Here is a 16492-nt window from a genome sequence, read left to right as displayed (position 1 = left end):
CTGAAGATGCCTGAGCTGTGTGAGAGCTTTGAGAGTTGGATGGAGAGTTCTTGACCAAGGAAGAGCTCTTTGGTCCCAGCCCCCTGGGGAGAGGTTAGGATTGCTGAAGGGAGAGAGGATTCTTTGAGTGATCTCATGGGTCTAGGAAGGGAGCTGACAGGTTTTGGGTTCCTTTGCCGTGCTCTGCCCAGGCTGTGACAGTGCTGGGGTTCGATTTTGAGTCACTCGGAAGACAAAATGAGACAAAGGGTTTTTTGTGCAGCCTGAAGCCCTGCAACTCTGCTGTAGGGGCTGCAGCCCAGGGTAGGTGCCCTGTCTCCACAACTGCTGACCACGCTCTTCCCTTCTCCACAGTGTCCACAGGCCAGCCCCTGAAGCCCCAGTCATCAAGACCCCGTACATCATGTCCAACGCCATCTGTCTGCGCTGCCCATGGCTGTGATGGGTGCCGCTACCTCCTGTCCCCTCCAACTGCCAGGCATGCAAGCTTCCTCCTGCTCCACCAGCTCTCCCACTGGCTCTGACACCTTTGTCACCTCCCATGTCGTGTGGTGGAAATGCATGGTGCTGGGGCAGGCCCAAACTCCCACCCTGACAGCAGGCACATTTCCAAAAGCTCTGTTCACTTCCTCATCCTGCTGGCTCGTGAGAAGATCCTGTTGTCAGCTCTGCCCACCAGCACAGCAGAGGTGGGATTGTTACGGGCAGCCTGGAAAACAGCAGGGGAATAACCATTTCCCCCTTTGGATGTTATTTGTTGAGAAATGCTGTCTGGGAAGTGTTGAGTCAGGGCCTGAACCACTGATGGAGCATCTGGGGAAAGGACCCAGTCAGCCCTGGGAGCATAGGTGAGGGCAGTTCAGTTGTATGATGGAATGAGGGGAGCCTGGCTGCACCTCTCCTAGACCTCATTGAAGGGCTGACTCTGCATGGGCAAGGATCTCTGGTTGGAGATCCCTCCCTTGTGGAGTTTTCCCTGTGAGCCTGGATCTTCAGAAACAGGTGAGCACTTTCCTTTGTCTTTGTAACACCCTTCTGTTGTGCCAGTCCCTTTGTGGTTACACCTCCTTCCACTGCACTGATCATTCTGATTGTTACAGATGTCCTCTGCCCCTTCCCACCTGTAAAGCAAACTTGCTTGTACAGCAAGCCACCTGTAGAGGTGATGACAGAGCCTTTATTTGAGATATAGGAGATATAGAACAAGATATCAAAGCAAGAGGAATCGACTCATCCCTCCCAGCTACAGTTTGGCAGAAAGTGGTGAGCTGAGGAATGCAGCCTTCTGTGTTTGAACTACGGTGTGCTGAAAGGTGAGAGGGGGCTGAGGGGTCGGGGGGGAGACCTGTGCAGACTGACTGTATGTGTGCTGCTAGGAGCACTGCTGAGATGGAGAGAGAGGAAGGCTCCCCCGCTCGAGGTACTCATGTGCTCACGCAGTGGTTCAGGCTGTGACCTGGCAATTCCACTGCACCACCCTTCCTGCGCTGTCCATGTGCCACCTGCAGGTGTTGCCCAGCTTTTGTGGGACTCGCTGTGACCTCCCTGTCTCACCTCTGTCTCACCTAGTCTAACCCTTAGAGCAGCATAGAGTGACCCGTGCTACCTGGGGATAAGTCTTTTTTTCTGCTTTCTATCCCAAGTCCTTTCCTTTCCACGGAAACAGTAGAAGTGTTCCTTCAGAGCTGATTTACCCCTGCTGTGTTTCTTTTCACTTTTTGTGGATGAGCAAGTGCCCCTTTAGGGATGAGCATCTCTTTGCTCCTTCCATTCTACAGCTTATAGCAGGGTGCCCAGGGCACCCCACAGTTGTGGGGAGCAGCTGGCACAAGAGAAGTAAGTCCAAAGGCTGCAGCAAAGATTTTGGGTCATTTGCAGTGGCTCAGTGGGAGCTTGCAGAGGCAAAAAGCAGCTGGAGATGTGCTCTGCAGTTCTGTGCTGGTTTGCAGATTCCTCAGGAGTGGTCCTGGGTCACCTGGCTTCCACCAAGAGTGCTCCTCTTCTCTCCACAGATCACATCCCAGGTGCTGTCTGTCTGTGGTAGGTACCAGAGCAAGGAGGCCTCTCTGTGCCATTGTTGCAGTGATTTCAGTCTGTGGCACCCACATTTGGACGCATGGATGCTCCATCTGGATGTTAATTTTCAGGGGGATCAAAGCTTTTTGGAATATGGGCTTCTCTTTCCGTATTATATGCATTTTGTGCAGTTGAGTCTTGCAGTATCTTTATAATTCACCCTTCTGCCATAAGGTGGGATGGTGTAATGTCCTGTTCTTCAGACGAACCGAGAGTGCTGACCAGATGGTGAATGAGACAAGGGATTCACTGCTTCTGACTGATAAGAATCCTGGGCATCAGTTAGTAGGCCAGTATTTTCTGAGATAGAATTTATTATCATGCATTTGGTAATGTTTCTGTTAACATCAGAACACTCTGGGTGTGTTTTCAAACCAGGGTTTCCAGTCCTGCTAACAAACAGTGGGGTTTGTGCACGTACCTCCATGGGCTCACATGGAAACAGACGTCAAGCATCAGAAGATTCCTGGGTGCGTGTTTAAGGCTTACTGCGTTCTCTAAAGACTGAAATAGAATTTTCCCGATGCTGTAAGTTCTGATCTTATGGAATGTACGTACTGGGAGAAATTGCTCCTGGTGGCTGAAATAAATGCTGGGGTTCTTCAGTGCAGAGCTGTCACGGTTCTGGTCTGCCTGGTGCTACAGCGGAAGAGCCTGGGCTATTCTGGGAGAGAACCATGTTCATTGTACTTAAGCAGGAGAATGTCCCTGCACTGTTATTCAGAAGATAAGCTGTTCTAATCAACCTTACCTCGGGACCTTGTTTCTCAAATACAAGCAAGACAGGACTGTGCATGCGTGTGCATTGCATATAATGCTGGTGTTTGGTTTTCATGAGGTTCACAGATTGGTGCCTGCTTGCTCTGAAGTTGGCTCTTGGAATGCAGTGATTCAGTGTCTCACTGACAGTGTGACAAGTAGGACTTGATTCCTGCAGGTTTGTTTCCTTGCCTAGCTTTATTTCCACTGCTGCGTAACAGTCTCTGCAAGAGCTGCTTATAAAAGGAATGAAGTGCACATTTTGCTGCAAAATTAGCACAGACTTTTGCCCATTTCCTTGGAAAAGTGAACCTATCGTGCCTTGTTGTTATCAAGGGATTTGTTTGCTGGAGGCAAGCTGAGGAATGGTGCCTGGGGCCTGTGGGCACAAATAGATCCCAGTTTCCTGTTCAGGCAGCAGCCTTTAAATGTTGCATTAGCAATATTAGTAAGGCCAGACAGATCCAGGGATGTCTGTGCTCGAGGCTTGAAGTAAGGCTGGAGAAAAGCAAAACAGTTGACTTAAAACATGTGTGCTTAGAAGCTGGGAAGTGATGAGAAGTGTCTTCCTCTGTCCTCACGGCAGTTCTGCTGAGTAATAATCACTTGGCAAACTGCAGCAGCGTGGCAGGGGAGCTCAGGGTTGCAATTTAGGAAGAGGATATTGAGGGAGGCTAAAGGCTTTGCTAATGCTTGGCTGGATGTAAGAAATGTTCTGTGTTAAGAACGTGTTTTCTATGTCAGCGGTCCACAGCATCTGAGGTACTTAACTCAGTGCAAATGAGAAAAGCTGATGCTTTTTGTCTACTTGGTAGTGGAACAAGGAAAATTGAGGAAGGTTTTTGGAACAACTTTATTCTTCCCTTCTTTCCTGGAAAAAAAAAAAAAAAAAATTCAGGTGGCCTGGGCTCTCTGTCATTTATTCTTTCTGAGCCCTTGGAGCTGGATTTCTGTTCTTGGCTTTTCATAGGAGACTGGGCCAACAGAAAACAGCTGATCCAGGAGCTCAGCTGGATCCAGGCTGACCTGCTGTTTAGTAAGTCCCCTCCAAGCTCAGTTAAAAACTTCAGTTTTCTTCTCTAAGTTATGTTTGTCTGAGTTAAGCAAGCACTGAAGCAAATCTGTTTACCTCTGTTTTTCTTTCTATGCTGCTCTTTCACTTCTGGACCTCCTGTAAGAATGACCACATGCTTTGCTTTTCACTGATTCTGGGGTATCACAGTGAACTTCCTCAATCACATATCTCGTTGTGAGCCATAGTTAAGGATGGAGGCGCTTTTCCTCCCTGCATATCTGCTGCTTTCCTGGCTTTCAGTAGAAACCCCCTTGTGAGCAGTGTAATGGCTCAACCCTTCCTGCTGAGCAGCACGGTGGGTTGTGGCTGAGTGCTGACACCGTGACTGTGCAGGGTGGGCTGGTGCAGCACACAGCTGTGATGGCTCTGTTCCTTCACTGATCCAGTCCTTGTTCAGCTTAGTTGCATTTTTTTGGTGGGTTTTGTTGTTGTTCTGTAACAGTAACATGATGTGCAAATGTAACGAGCTGAAACAGGGAAGAGAAGAGCAAACCAAAACTGCTCTTGGTTGTGTCCAATGTGTAATTAAATGAGTACCTCTGTATATTTTTAAGAGGTTTAAAGTGGTCTCTGGATTACTGCTCATCTCATTTCACACTGCCCTGCAGTGTTTTCACTTTCGGTGCCCTTTGGCTCTGGTTCTTAACTCTATTATATAGGCTCCACTTCAGATCTTCTTTCAAGGCCCTGTGCCTGAACTGTTGCCTGGTGCAGAATCTCTTGAGTGCTTTTAGCACTGAGTGCACAACATCCCCAGGTTCCTGCTCACCGCTGCAGTACCGTCCTCAGGGAATTCCAGAAGCTTTGCTCAGTGTGGCCTCTTCTGCCTTCCAGCATCACGGCCTCAAGCAAGCAGCTTTCTGCATTTTCATAGCATACTTTCTCTCCACAGTTGATTTTCAGCATTCTGGCTGATAGAGTTACCACTCTTCTCTTGACCTGTTTCATAGCGATATTAAAATGAACGCTTTTCTAACACAGTTCACCAAAGATGAAGTCTGTATTGTAGGAGTCTGAGCATGGGATCATTTGTGTGACGTGTTGTAGTTGTGATGGACTAAGAGCTAAGATGTTTTTAAAGACATAGGAGCTTTTGTGTATAAGAGTTTGGTATGAATAATAAAGTTTCTGGGTTTTTACTCGGGGGGATGCAAGTTTGTGGCACTCTTTCATTTTATTTTGGATGGTATTTGTCTGAAAACTGTGATATGCTCATTTCTGGTTTGCAGATAAGGCATTTTTAGAGCAAGCTGATAATCACAGAATCACAGAATCACCCGGGTTGGAAGGGACCCCAAGGATCATGTAGTTCCAACCCCCCTGCCTAGCAGGGCCACCAAACATACACATTCAGATCAGGTTGCCCAGGACCCCGTCCAACCTGGCCTTAAACACGTCCAAGGACAGGGCATCCACAACCTTCCTGGGCAGCCCGTTCCAGGGCCTAACCACTCTCCTAGTAAAGAACTTCCCCCTAACATCCAACCTAAATCTTCCCTCCTTCAACTTGGATCCATTTCCCCTAGTCCTGCTGTTATCAGCCCTTTTGAAGAGTTTACTCCCCTCCTGGGTGTAGGTTCCCTTCAGGTATTGATAGGCTGCAATGAGGTCACCCTGCAGCCTTCTCTTCTCCAGGCTGAACAAGCCCAACTCCCTCAGCCTGTCCTCATAGGGGAGGTGCTCCAGCCCCCTGATCATCTTAGTCGCCCTCCTCTGGACCCTTTCCAAAATCTCAATGTCTTTCTTGTACTGAGGGCTCCACACCTGGACACAGTACTCCAGATGGGGCCTCACAAGAACTGAGTAGAGAGGGACAATCACCTCCCTGTCCCTGCTGGCCACCCCTCTCCTGATGGAGCCCAGGATCCCATTTGCCTTTCGAGCTGCCAGAGCGCACTGCTGGCTCATGTTCAGTCTCTCGTCCATCAGGACCCCCAGGTCCTTCTCTGCCGAGCTGCTCTCAAGGACCGCTCCTCCCAGCCTGTACAGGTGCCTGGGGTTCTTCCGGCCCAAATGCAAAACCTTGCACTTTGCCGTGTTGAACCTCATCAGGTTCACCCGAGCCCAGCCCTCCAGCCTGTCGAGGTCCCTCTGAATGGCATCCCTTCCTTCCACCGTATCAACCGCACCACTCAGCTTGGTGTCGTCAGCAAACTTGCTGAGGGTGCACTCAATTCCCTCATCGATGTCATTAATAAAGATGTTAAAGAGCACCGGTCCCAAGACAGACCCTTGGGGGACACCACTTGTTACCGGCCTCCACTTGGACATAGAGCCATTGACCACCACCCTCTGTCTGCGGCCTTTCAACCAATTGCTTATCCATCGGGTCGTCCACCCATCAAATCCACTTCCCTCCAATTTGGAGATGAGGATGTGGTGGGGGACCATGTCAAAGGCCTTGCTCAGGTCCAGGTAAATGACATCGGTCGCCTTCCCTTCGTCCACCAATGCCGTCACTCCATCATAGAAGGCCACAAGATTAGTTAGGCATGACCTTCCTTTGGTGAAGCCGTGCTGGCTGTCTCGGATCACATGCTCATTCTTTATGTGACCGAGCATGTCGTCCAGGAGGATCTGTTCCATGATCTTCCCAGGCACGGAGGTGAGACTCACTGGCCTGTAGTTCCCCAGGTCCTCCCTGCTCCCCTTCTTGTATATGGGAGTGACATGACCCTTCCTCCAGTCGTTCGGGACCTCACCTGACAGCCACGACTTCTCAAATATGATGGAGAGCGGCTCGGCAACCACCTCAGCCAGCTCCTTCAGGACCCTGGGATGCACGCCATCCGGCCCCATAGACTTGTATTCATTCAGTCTAAGGAGGCACTCTCGGACTTGCTCTGCCCTTACAGTGGGGAGGGATTTACCTCCTTGGTCCCCACATAGAGGTTTGGGGATGCAGGGTTCAGGGACGTGAAAAAGACTAGAATCCTGGCCACCAGTGAAGACCGAGGTGAAGAACTCATTCAGCACCTCAGCTTTCTCTTCATCTGTTGAAGCCAGTTCTCCTTTTAAATTTACCAAAGTAGGTACGCCCGTTTTGGCCTGTCTCTTCTGGGCAATGTACCTGTAGAAGGTTTTCTTATTGTTTTTCACGTCCCTTGCCAAGTTCAGTTCTGCCTGCGCCTTGGCTTCCCTGATCCCACGTCTGCAAGTCCGGACGGCATTCCTGTACTCTTCCCAGGTGACACAGCCTTGTTTCCAGAGCTTGTACACCCCTTTCTTCGCCCTCAGTTCTCTCAGCAGGTCCTTGCTGAGCCAAGCCGGTTTCCTACCTCGCCTGCCCACTTTCTTATTCAGAGGAATGGAGACCTCTTGTGCTTCCAGGAGGGCATCTTTGAAGAGCCGCCAGCTCTCCTCAACATCCTTGTCTTTGAGGGCAGCGCGCCAGGGGATCTTGGCCAGCAATCCATTGAGTAGCTTGAAGTCTGCTCTTCTGAAGTTCAGTGTCCTGGTCCTGCTCTTTGCCAGGCCCACATCGCTTGAGATCACAAACTCAACCAGGGCGTGGTCGCTGGAGCCCAGGCAGCCTCCAACCTTGACGCCTTTGATGATCTCAATGCACCAAATAATGCACCAAAGTCTCTGAAACCCTAAAGTTGTGGTTAGCATAAAGTTTAGGAAACTAGGTCACCATTACCTCACTGTTCTGTTGTGGTTTTTTAAATTATTTTCTAAATTTTAAATCCTGTCACGTCTCCTGTAGTTGCCACTGTTGCTGTTTCACCAGTAGAACCCTGGTGAAGATGGACGGAATTCCAAGCTGGCAGCTTGAGGAAGCCTGAGCCTGAAGGCCTGAAGCTTCAGAGAGGTGACTTCACTGCATGAAGGCGGGAGAGAAACAGCTGCACAGTATGATTTGGGAAGAGAATGTCTGAGTGCAGACTCGTCTCTAACACTGCAACAATAGGTTAGATTTGGGATCAGAGTGTTTTGCAGAGCTCCTGGTAGGAGTTGCTCTCTGGATCCACAGCTCTGCAGTTATTTGCCTTCTGAGATACACATTTATTTGGATTAATTTCACAGGGAGCCTAGACAGTGCCAGCTAAGTCTTGGCTAGCTGACTGTTGGATGTGTAAAACTACATGGCATAAATTTGCCCTCACAGCTGTAAGTAGTGAGGTGAGAGTTAAACTCACCATGGGGAAAAGCAAAGATGGGAACGCATGCCCAAAACCAGTCTGGAATTTGAGTGTGGTGAGCACATCCCTCATGCTGGTAACTCTAAACACAGTGGTTGCTTTGATTTACTATTTGTTTGTCACAGTAATGATCCTTGTAGGATCAGTGATGATCCAGGACGCTGCCTGCTCTGCACAATATGAGGAGTTGGACTCCATGCGCACAACCAGGTGGTTGCATCCAAGATGGAGTTGGGGGTTAAAATGATGCTGTTCTGTGTTGTCTGAGATAGCAAAGAAAATGCAGTAAGTAATAGCCTGCTTGCTGGAGCAACGTGCTGCAAGGCACAGACACATGGCTGGTGCTGGGTATGTGTGCAAGCTTGAGAGAGAGCAGTGGTGCTGGAGTTGTGGGAGTGGGTGTCTCATCAAACTTGCACAGCAGTTGCCTGGTAGATGATATTTTTTTATTCCTTCTGGTATTACTTTGGTACACAGAACTTCCAGCCAGAATCAGAGCTCTGAAAATTCTTTTTTGAACTCTGTTAATACAAAACTCTCTCACTTCTCTGCTTTCTTAACTGGTATGACAGACAAAACTAACCAACCCCTCTGAAGCCCTAACGCTCCTTTTGCAGCTACTTCAGACCTCTGCCATCTCCCATTGCTTGTTTCTGTTTTGGTGATTTGGTCTGTGGACTTCAACGAGCTTTCAGTGATGCTGTTGTTGCTGTTGTTTTTAAAGAGGGAATGCTCAAAGGGTTCCGCTTGCATTGTGATCAGGAACAGGCCAGGGGTGTTCCTCGTTCTCACTTGGCCCCAAGTGTGAGGTGAGCTGCTTTCTGCAGGAGCTGACTGGCATCACACCCAGTTGCCTTTGGTTCCCACTTACTTGTCTTATGACTGATTCAGAAAGAAAAATTGGAGTGGTGGGGCTGGTCATGTATTGACAGTGCACCAAATAACAGAAGAGAGAAATGGGCAGGGTGCTGCAGGTGCAAACTTCTCTTCCTGCCATTGCACGTTTTTGTTATTCTGGATAAGGCAGAGCACCCCAGCCTCATCTGGGGTCTGCAGGCACAGCTCTCATGGAAGAGGTAGCAGAAGGGCTGTTGGAACAGTGACTGTGGTGTTTTAAAGTAGCAGCTGAGCACAAATGTTTGCTGTTGAGCTTCTTGGGAGAAGGGGCACAGGCTGATACAGCTCCCACAGTGCTTCTGTTGTGAATGCTGAAACCTCAGGCCTCCTGTATTGACTGCAGATTTTCACTTTACTGGGGTATTTGCAATGCATGATGCATCACCTCCAATTCCTCCCCCAAATGACGACAAAGCTTTGCTCTCACAAAGCAGCTGGTTTCAGCCCCACGGGCTGCCTGCAGCCTCCGATCTGCAGCAAACATTCTGCTGCCGGAGAACACTGCAGAGCCAGCTCTGCTCATTGCAGCAGACAGAAAAACATCTCCGTACTCTTGCACTGCTTTCAGAAATGTTAGCTAGGCTAACTACTTTTTGTAGACAGGAATTGGCTTATCCAATGGTGAGTCATCACCTGTGACTGTTTCAAATAAAGATCTTTTAAATCTGTTTTGCAAACTGACAATAAAATCCTATTTGAGCTTTTGTACACTGGAATGGCTGCTTGTGCTCTGCCCGCCCAGTCCTGCAAACTGCACCTACACCCACCGCCTCATCCACTTACCTTACCATCATAGCAACATTGTTCAATGCTCAACCTTTCTTCCTGGAGTCAGAAAGGTACTTAAGCACGTTCATTAAGCATGAGCTTAATGAGACTGTGATTTACTTTGTGTTCTCCTTGGTGCTAGGGCATCAGTAAGCAGAGCATCGTGCAAACAAGTCCCCTGCAGTTCGAACAGGATGGCGCCCACAGCAGCTTTGTCTCCTGGAGGCAGGGACAGATGCATCCAGGTGTGAGGTAGGGGAGGGGTGGAACAAGGGGCGGGGGGGAGGGAGACGAGGAGGAGGACTGGGACAAACGTGCCATTCATCTTGCACACCTTCCATTATTCGTGAAAGGCTGCAAACTAGAGAGAAGCTGCAGATACACAGTTATCAGTTCGCTCTCACGAAACACTCCTCCATCTTCCGTTACTCTGTCTCACTTCCAAGGCCACAGCGTCCACAGCCCACAGGATCGGGACATCAGGGCCCTAAATATTCTGAGTGTTTATTCAGTGCAGAAATAGAAATGATAGCTGCTGTAGGTTAGCAGTGTGTGCTGCCCTAGGCAGTAATAAGTCTCTAGAGAAATCAAGACACAACGGCTATTGCTTCACAATCACCTGGAAAGCATAAAATCTGGTAATTCACCAAGTGCAGCACAGTGCGTTAAACAGAGAAGTGCAGGAGTGGGAAACAGTTCTGGGCTGATCCAGCTCTGGGGAGGAGGGCATCACTTGAACGTAACAGCAACAAACAAGCAAACAAAAGAATAAAATAGAAAAATTTGCCTTGCTTGCAAACAGAGCAGAGCAGAGTGATGGAGAATTTTCTTTTCACACAAGATCAATGGACGAGCAAGAGACGAATAAGAGGCAGCTGCCTGAGTGACAGCTGGGCACAGACAAGTTCCCCTGCTGCTGCTGGTGGCCAGAGCCCATTTCCAGGAGGAGCAGCCAGGAGATGTGCTGAGCTGGGAGTCAGACCTGCTGGAACCTGGGGGTTGAAAGCAAGAGTTGAGATGGTGCCCCAGCTGTGCTGTGCTTCTTTGGGAAAAGAGGCATTAAATTAAAGTTAGATTCCCTAATAGAACACAGGAACTGCGTGAAATTCATTGTAACACAACTTCAAAAGCATCACAGATGAAACATCTGTGGATCACAGGTTTATTTTTAATGACACAGCACTGGAAAACAGAAGTTACAGGTGACTTTTTGATACAGCATACATTATGTACCTAAAATCCTTAAAAGAATCTGTGAAGGTACGCTGCATAAATACTTGTTGTGAAAACATGTTTATTTCTCAGAGATTAACTTTGTCGTGTTTTTTTTTATTCAGCCAATTAAATAAAAAAGTATAGATGAGCATCATAACAGTTCCTCTTCCAGATTACCTTACTGTAACTACTGCAGCCGGAAGAGGAAACCGAGCCATGCCTTCTCAAAGGTTCAGCAGCTTTGAAAACGATACCATTCATCATCTCAGAATGAAAATCTCACATCACTAACATGGATACTGTGCAGTGCTTTGGCAATGGAGCAGCTGGTTCTGCTTTGGAATAAAACTGTTGTCTGTAATGCCAGACAGTGGGAGAGCAATGCATGCACTGATGGCACTGCACAGCCAAAGCACTGCATGACATTGCTGAGATGCACACATACCCACATGCACCTGCAGACACACGTCCAAGTTCCCGTGTAGATACACTGTGCGCGTCCAAAGGTAACACGGAAAAACGTTGCAGCAGTTAATTATATTTTTTAAACATGTGAAACTTGTAATAGTTTGACCTCATTACTACAGGATTACTAATTAAGTTTTCTGCAGTGCAACTCAATACGATGCACTGAGTGCAGACAAGTTCAGGTTTTGCTATCAAGGAGGCTAACTTTGGATTTCATGGGAAAGGACCAAACACAGGATCACCACAGCTCTGGCAAAGCACAAACAAACCTGTTGCCACATGCATGTGAACAAATGAGGACATTTCTGTTTGTATTTGATTTGTTTTCACACACTGCTTCAGAAATGGCTAGCCTAACTGCTTGCACTCATGCTGATTTTGATATGCTTCAACAAGCAACCAATCTGTAAACCACTAACAGCCTGAACTACAGAAAAAGTGGGCTCCTGTGTTTCAAGGAGGTGAAGAACCCACTGACTGAGCTTCAAACCACATCCGTATGCCTGTGAGAAGAACTGTTCCAGGTGGCGTGTGAAGTTCACTGGGAAAAGTCCTTTATAACCATTTGCATCTCTGTGCTGAAGCCACTCAGATTCCTTAATGCCTGTCAAGCAGCCTCCTGAAAGAGAAAAGACAGAGCATCTTCAGGGTCAGCTCTCTCCCATTCCTTTCTATATACTCCAGGCCCGGAGAAGTTTTAGAGTCATACGGCTAAAAGAAGTGGTGATTTGTTACACAGCATACTCTGATTTTGCACAGACTGTTTTCTCTGTTCTGCCATGGTTTTGTGAGACTGTGAGCACATTAGATGGCCTTTATCCCACCTAACCTCCAACTGAACTGAACATTGCATGATCAGCCTCTGGAGTCATCCAGTGTTACAGCAAATCTGCATTTGTGCAAATGCACGTGGAGATGTTTTCAAAGCTCTTACAGCAATATTGGGATACTTACACAGTAAGAGCACAGCACTGTGCTAGAATCATTATAGAATGCCACAGATGAGGGGGAAAAAATCCATGTTTTCATCTGATTATTTTTTTCTGAGTGTTCTTTTCTCTCATTCCTGTATTGACAGAAGAAATAACAGTTCTTGTTTTCTCTGCCATCATAATTGCTAGAAACTAAAAGTCAGTTGATACTCAACAACCTTTTCCAAAAATTCCTGGAAGCTTCAGCCTGAGCCAGATCTTGACATGCAATAATGCAATCCAAATCCATCAATCAAAAGGAAGATTTCTTGTTGGAAAGTGCTGGGTTCTCCTAAGTGCTATCCATTTCACCTGGAATAAAACCCATGCAGTATTTTTGCAGTGATCAGCCTATTTTCATCTCACCACACGGCTAACTCTGTGCTTTGTTCCTTTTAAGAACAGGAGTCAGAGAAAAGTGATGATTAACAGGGAATTTCTAATTTCTAATTTCTAATGCTGATTCATTATTATTCTACAGACAGTACAAAGAGAGATGGAGTAACTGGCAGCACGTTTTTGAAGCTCACCTTTTGGAAAACCTGAGGTGGGGGAAATGAAGTTTTCTACCATGGACAGAGTAGATTCTGCTCAGGACTGAAGTTGTAATGGATGATGACTTCAACTCAATAATTATGGATAAAAGTTGGAGTCACTGGCTGGGATTAGTTGGCTTTGCACAGGGAGCACAGGCTGACAGCACCAGCTATCTCAGAATGATGGTTTTAGATCAATTTTGCAGGAGAAAAAAGAACCAAGATCAAATACTCTGTAAATCAGCAAATTATCTGGTAAGAGAAAAATTGAGTTCTACGGTGATGTGAAACACGAAGGGCAAATATGCACTGAGTAATAAAGATATGAGCAGAATGATCTCAGCAACATGAATACATGGGGCTTCATTTTCTCCATCACTGCACACGATTCACTCCACTGAACGCTAATTGGATTTGGATGCACACCACAAGAGAAAAATAATCAATGGATTCACCAAGGGAAGGTTATATAGATTTAATACAAAACATTATAAGAAAAAATAACTGAAGACAGCCTATTTTTATATCCTTAGAGTAGGTTCTGCAAATACTGACAATGAAATCAGCTGAACAGCCCAAGAGGTGAGGCAGCACAGTTTGAGTAAGCATAAGAGGATCTGTCCCTACAAAATGACAAAGTGTCCCAGTGAAAAGGAAAGTAAAAATAATTTTTATTCAGAAGCAATAATAAAAAAGAATCAAAACCCAAAGCAATTACTTGTCTCTTGCATTAAGAGAGAGTTCAGCTTAGATAATGAACAGTCTCTGGCTCTCCAAACACGCGCTGACAGCATTTGGGCATGTTTTAAGAACTGCTCTTCATTCGGAGCAGAGACCTGGCTGTCTCACTGTGCAGGTCCAGAGCCCAACCTCCCAGCCCCCAGTTCAATGGAATGCTTTTCATCAACGCTTTCTGCCACTGCAGCCATGAAGTGGCTTGTACAAATTGTGCAAGATAGGCTGCTCTTAAAGAGGATGTAAAAAATTAATTAACTTGACTGCAAATCAATATAATGTGTGGAATTAAATCGTTTAAAAATTAACCTGAAACACGCTGTTAAGACAAAATAAAACATCTTAAATGACACTGAACTGTTAGGCTCTTGCACCAAAGACAAAGCTCAAGAGCACAGCTGTGTGAGGCTCAGGTTCCAAGAGGCACACAGGACATGTAGGAACACCTCTGTGCCATTTGGCTGCAGGACAGAACTGTTGGTGTGCACTCTCAGTGCTCTCTCTGGGCAAATGCATATTTCCCCAGATCTCCATGTAAAACTCTGAACATGTGGGGAAATACAGTCAGCTCCGACCCAGTGTTACAACAACATGATAGCAGGATGCACAATTCGTAAGCCATCTTCTGTATTCAGCCTGTGTCTGTATGTAAGCCTGTATAAAATTCACTACAAAGTAACATAAAAGAGCCCTAGAAAAATGCACTGAAGTTGGATCCTGTTGGCAGTACATACCTGGGACTTTAGCTTAGTTAGCTGTGCTGCTTGGTCACAAATCAAACCAAGTAAAAGGGCAAAATAAGAATGTTGGTCTTTTCTAACAGTAAAGACGTTCTGAATCAACATTTCAAATTAACTATAAAGAGTGAGAAGGAAACTGAGACAAATGGAAACATTAGCAAAAGAAATAAATAATCATGTTGTTGTTACCTGATCAGCTGTGGTCTCAGAAGGAATTACTAGTGCAATATCCCCTCGTTTTAAATTAAGCTCATCACTGTTAGCTGCCTCAAAATCATGCAGAACTTCAACCTAAAGGAAACACCAAATATACAGAAATGATCAAAACAGAGACACTGTGAAAAAAGAAAAATGTACTCTTTCACTTCTTTCTTTATGGAAATATATGGCCATAGATACATAGTACATTCAAGTTGTTAATGTTCCCATCAAAGTTTCTAATCACACTTCATGAAACAGGTAGAGCTTCAGTAAATCTTCCTGAAACTACTGAAAGAAACCAAACCTCCTTTCCCAAGGTTGCAGAATCCCACAGGTGCTGCCTCTTGGACAAGTCCTGTTACATTATTCCTACCGTGCAAGGAACTTGCTTTCATTTCCCACTATCATAACTAGACCTGAGGAGAGGGATGGCAGGATTTTGCTAATAAGCTTGGAAAAGAATCACAGGAAATGTCACTTCATACCCTTACTTATGCTGTCTGCTGGATACTGTGATTGATGTAAACATCCCTGGAAATTAGAGTGAGAGGTACAGCACCAGTTTCAGTACAAGACAAAAGAAGTTAATAATGGGAACCACAGCTCCTGTTTGTCCTGGAAAGAACTCCCATTCACTGGCAGACAGGAATGCCAAAATCATCTCTCTGTCAAAGAGGTGATCATTAAAACGTTTGTGGGGTTAGCACACTGTCCTGAACAGACCATTGTAACTAAACAGCCCTTCCTCCTGAAGAGAGGCACTATCCTAGTTTTCTCAAAGCACAGACAGTTCCGTGGTAACTGCAATAATGAAACAATACAGCATCGAGAACCAGGTGGCAGTCGTGCATTCTGCTGCTTCTTACTTATGTTTGACTCAAGGAAGCGTGACAAAAAACAAAAGATGAACAACAGATGAGCAGGTCTGCACCAAAACTGCACAATACCAGTCACTCTAACCTTAATATCATTCTCACTGTTTGCTCAAAATCTTGACCAGTAACCTTGGATCAGAAAGAATGGCATATTTATGGAGTGCTATGGGACTAACTAGTCTGAAGTATGCAAATGATAGCAGGAAGCATATAAAGTTCATCTAGCCTCAAGGAGCGTTTCTCCTGCTCACTGATTCTGAAGTGAAGGAACCTTGTGAACCAGGAATCTCTGTGGCTCTTACCAGCCAAGGAGAGGATTTCCCTGCAGCTTCATTAAGCTTTTCTGTCTGAATACCCTAACAGTTCGTAAGGACAGTAATACTAAGGACGTAAAAGGACACTTCTACTTCATTACAGTGAATTGTTGAAGTCCCACAGATTTCAATAGGGCTGGAACTTCCTCTACAGATTCTCAGGCCAGAAAAATGCCTTTTTGGTACTGTTTAGCAAATGATCGTGTGATATTACTGACTAAATCACTGGCAGTGGAATTTTACTTAAAAGATTCACTGTCAGTACTGACTTGGCGAGATGAAAGGAGACCTCTAATGATTCTTACAGCTACAGAGGGATATAACCAACAAAATCCAAGTGCAGAAAATATGTTTCTCAAAATTCATGTATGGAGAAGAAACACAACCAAAGGTTGGGTGAGTGCACACGCATGCAAGCATGTGGCTGTGAAACCAGGCGTCCTTTGGCCTCAGTAAACCATCGTAATGCCTCAATTGTCAGACACGTCCACAGAAGCTAGATGTGAAAAGATGTCTAAAAGAACAGCAAACAAGCAGACCTTAAAGAGAAAGCCCAGTGGCATGTCAGAAGCTGTGCCTCCTGCTGACGCAGGCTGATCTTGAGAAGGTGCAGTCTGGATTTCTTCAGTTGGTTTCTGCTCACTTCCAACTTGGCAAGTTTCACTGTCAGTGCCTGAGTGCCCATCTCTGCGATGACATCATGTTCTTCTCCTTACC

General features: G+C 46.3%; 2 long non-coding RNA genes across 2 annotated transcripts; one reads left to right on the top strand and one right to left on the bottom strand.

Moving 5' to 3' along the window:
* The first annotated feature begins 371 nt into the window (after nt 1–371).
* LOC122193042 lies at nt 372–5048 on the top strand. Its single transcript, XR_006182777.1, has 3 exons — nt 372–1313; nt 2013–2357; nt 2455–5048. It is a non-coding gene; the product is annotated as an uncharacterized LOC122193042 (long non-coding RNA).
* A 6649-nt stretch (nt 5049–11697) lies between these two features.
* Nucleotides 11698–16403, bottom strand: LOC122193041. The gene is made up of 3 exons (XR_006182776.1): nt 16315–16403; nt 14575–14676; nt 11698–12022 (listed from the first exon to the last, which is right to left on the bottom strand). It is a non-coding gene; the product is annotated as an uncharacterized LOC122193041 (long non-coding RNA).
* Between the last annotated feature and the right edge of the window lie 89 nt (nt 16404–16492).

Source organism: Lagopus leucura, unplaced genomic scaffold (genome assembly GCF_019238085.1).
Source record: "Lagopus leucura isolate 7727_CA_CO unplaced genomic scaffold, USGS_WTPT01 140-24_obj-0_obj, whole genome shotgun sequence".
Classification (NCBI taxonomy): Eukaryota; Metazoa; Chordata; class Aves; order Galliformes; family Phasianidae; genus Lagopus; species Lagopus leucura.
The sequence above is the reverse complement of the archived record's forward strand: the minus strand, read 5'-3'. Positions and strand labels throughout refer to the sequence as shown.